This window comes from Myotis yumanensis, unplaced genomic scaffold, assembly GCF_028538775.1.
Source record: "Myotis yumanensis isolate MYYU_CA2020_CCGP unplaced genomic scaffold, mMyoYum1.0.hap1 SCAF_278, whole genome shotgun sequence".
NCBI classification, from domain to species: Eukaryota; Metazoa; Chordata; class Mammalia; order Chiroptera; family Vespertilionidae; genus Myotis; species Myotis yumanensis.
In genome coordinates this window covers 17,021-20,449 of record NW_027224029.1, presented here as the reverse complement: position 1 = coordinate 20,449, position 3,429 = coordinate 17,021, and the positions used below count along the sequence as shown (strand labels likewise).

Sequence of the window (3,429 nt, the reverse complement as noted above, 5' to 3'; positions counted from 1 at the left end):
CAAATAGCTATTGGCAAACCATGAGTTTTCTTTTCAAATGTGTCGTAGCTTTGTGTTGGGCAGAGTATCAAGAATACCAACCACTATTCTTTCCAGTGTTCACAGGGCCGTCTGGCATCATACAGTCACAGACAGAAAACAATATGTTCTACCAAGTCATCATCTTTCTCTTCCAATTTTTGTGAAGGAAATAAATAACAGAGGAATATTAAAGAAAAAAAACATGCCGTTCATCTATTCAAACATTAAATATACAACTGACTTAATTGTCTAAGGTAGTGAGGTAAATATAGGGGAACTTTTTTATCTTCTTCTTTTTCTCTTTTTCCCCCCTTTTTTCCTGTTTCATCTTGTTTTGTTTTTGGTTTTTTGGTTTTTTTTCCATGTTTCCCCATTTACAACACAGATCTGTCAAAGGGCCTGGGCTGAGGTGTATATGGTTGGGTGTACTCTGCCTTCTCTTTCTGTACAAGCAATGTAAGAACACAGCCTGTGGTAAGCACTGGGAGAGGCCTGGGGGAAATATTTTCAAGGTCTTACACAATTTTCTGGTTTTTAAAGTCAATCTCTCTATCTCTCTAACTGGCTCTCTCCATCTATCTAAAAACATATAGATGTGTGTGTGTGTGTGTGTGTGTGTGTGTGTGTGTATCTATATATATAAAAGCCTAACAACCAGATGACAGGCCTGTAGCTATGATTCGTACTGACCACCAGAGGGCAGACGGTCAATGCTGGAGCTGCCCTCTGGTGGTCAGTGTGCTCCCACAGCAGGAGCGCAGCTCAGCTAACAGGCGCCAGATGCTGGGCTCACAGCTGGCAAGCACAGCTGAGGCAGCTCAAGCCTCTCCAGTGGAACACACACACACACACACACACACACACACACACTAGCTGAAAAACTGATTCTAAAAAAGTGCTTTTGGTCAAACTTTCAAAATTTCATTTACATTATTTCCATAGATAGATGAGGAGAGATAAAAGTGGGGGAGAGACATTTCATTTAAGTAGAACAAAGTTTTCTCTCCTTAATCTAATTCTGAGTCCATGTGATGCTTTCTAAAGGAAAAATAAAGGCAGGTTGTACAAGAGGAAAAACACTTTCTCTTGGAAAATGAAAGAAAATTGTATAAAATTTTACTGGTGACAATGTTTGAACAGAAGAGAAAGTGAAGTGTTTAAGTGTCTAGGGCTTTGCAGGCCTCTCTGTACTGTTGAACTCTAACACAATTTAAAAGGGTTTTCTAAAATAAAACTTAACATATCTTTCTGTCACTGAATCCCCAGGTCTTCAATTGCAATTTGATTTAGAAGTAATTCTACTGGTTTGATTTGCCTCCAGTTTAAGATATTCTGTATTAGAAAGAAGTGCCAAATTCTATGAGATTTTTAAGAGAATAATTTAGTTGAGTAAAACTTTAGTAAATTGGACCTCTCAGCAATGTAATACACCGAATTGCTATTCACGATTAAATAAAGACTTGGAGGTTTTTGCACCTTTCAAACCCTCTTTTTTTTCTGTAGAAGCTTTTGTAATATATGTTTAACATCCCCCTGCCTTTTTCTTTTCATTCAGGGTTGCTTTTCCTAGCTCTCACTCCTGTTACTGCTGCCACTCTTACCTCTTTCTCCTTTTTTAAAATATGTAGCTTTCTTTCTCCTTAGACAAAGAAATAAGACAACTTAGGTTGGTAGAACTAAAGATTTCAGATCATATGAAAGCAGAATAATGACTTCACTAATAAGTAAAGTACAAGAAATTCCATAAAAAGATATTATGATTTCTCTTTTGAATGTTTAGAGTATTCTTCTTTCCTTCCTCCCTCCCTCCCTCCCTTTCTTTCTTTCTCCTTTCTTTCTTTCTTTCTTTCTTTCTTTCTTTCTTTCTTTCTTTCTTTCTTTCTTTCTTTCTTTCTTTCTTTCTTTCTTCCTTCCTTCCTTCCTTCCTTCCTTCCTTCCTTCCTTCCTTCCTTCCTTCCTTCCTTCCTTCCTTCCTTCCTTTCTCTCTCTCTCTCTCTCTCTCTCTCTCTCTCTCTCTCTCTCTCTTCTTTCTTTCTTTCTTTCCTTCTTCCTGTTTTTCCAACATATTTTAGTTAGGAGAGAGTAATGACTGGGTAGATAAATGTTTTTCAACTATTAAATAGAAGACTAAGCTAAGTAACAATAAGTAATCTTTCAAAATGGATAAGGGCAAGTGAACACTAATCAGATTGGGTAACTACTGCCAGATAAAATACTACAACTCTCCATGAATACATACTGTTTACCACCAAGAGGATTCCTTTGGGCACACAGAACAGGAAGTCATTGAATAACTTGATTTCTTGGGACATAGATCCTCAAAATATGACCACAAGGCTCTATCATAAAATAACAGCAGTGGAATCTAACAGTTAAATATCCTACAAAGATTTGTGGTCTGTGTAGATGTGAGTATATTGTTTCTAGTGACACAAAATGATAGGGCTTTGAGACTCAGAATGATCCAAGGAAGGGTGGCATGAACCCTGCGCCTTGCTCCTTTGCCCTCTTGCCAGCTCTTACTCCCTCTCTCGGGCTTACCAAGGCAAACGTATCCAAGAAAACCTTGCCCAGAGCCTTCTGACAATGGCTTGGATCAGTGGCAGGACTAGAACTAGAAATCAGACTAGACCATCACTTTTTTTTTTTAGGCCATCACTTTTGATTAACCATTGGCACTAATTGTATATTGAGCATCTCCCCAGACCTCCCCCAACTATAATCATCTATGACTCTACAGACTTTAGATGGCATTTTTCCTATAGAAGTCATTAACATAGGAAAGATCTTAAAAAAAAAAAGTGGTATTATTTTTTAGTTAAAAAATTCAAAGACAGAATATCCAAATGTGTATGAGTCAGATTATGGTCTACATTTCTTCCCTAGTTTTCTCTCCAATTAAGAGCAGTGAGTATCATCATAGCAGGACACTATTGATTATACACTAATGAAGTGTGTTAACAAAAAACTACAGCAAAATATAGCAACTGAAATGGTTGTTTGATGGAATATCTTTAAATGTGAATTTAGATTTTCTCTTTAATAATAGCCAGTTTAATATCAAATCAAATCATTTCTTTCCTCAAAGTATTTGCTAAAATTAAGACTATGTACAGCAACTGTTTTTATCACAAATATCCCTGTATTTGATAGCCATTCCAATACATGTCTGGTTTGTAAAAACACTGCAATACAGATGATTTATTCTATTTTAAACCAAACCTTAAAAAATTGTCATGATTTAAAAAGAAAACAGATTTCAAAACATTAGATCAATATTTATTTATTTTTAGTTTAATAGATTCTTTAGTTCTTTATAAAGAACGTTAGTATGCCTTCAAATATAGCACACACAAATATTCTATAATTTTGTATAAAGCTTCTATAATCCCTTAAAAAAAACTGATG

The 3,429-nt window shown here is 35.8% G+C and overlaps 1 non-coding gene across 1 annotated transcript; it reads right to left on the bottom strand.

Annotated features, from left to right (window-relative positions):
• Nucleotides 1-381: 381 nt before the first annotated feature.
• LOC139001271 (small nucleolar RNA SNORA51) lies at nucleotides 382-514 on the bottom strand. The gene has a single exon (XR_011469931.1). It is a non-coding gene; the product is annotated as a small nucleolar RNA SNORA51 (small nucleolar RNA).
• Nucleotides 515-3,429: the final 2,915 nt, after the last annotated feature.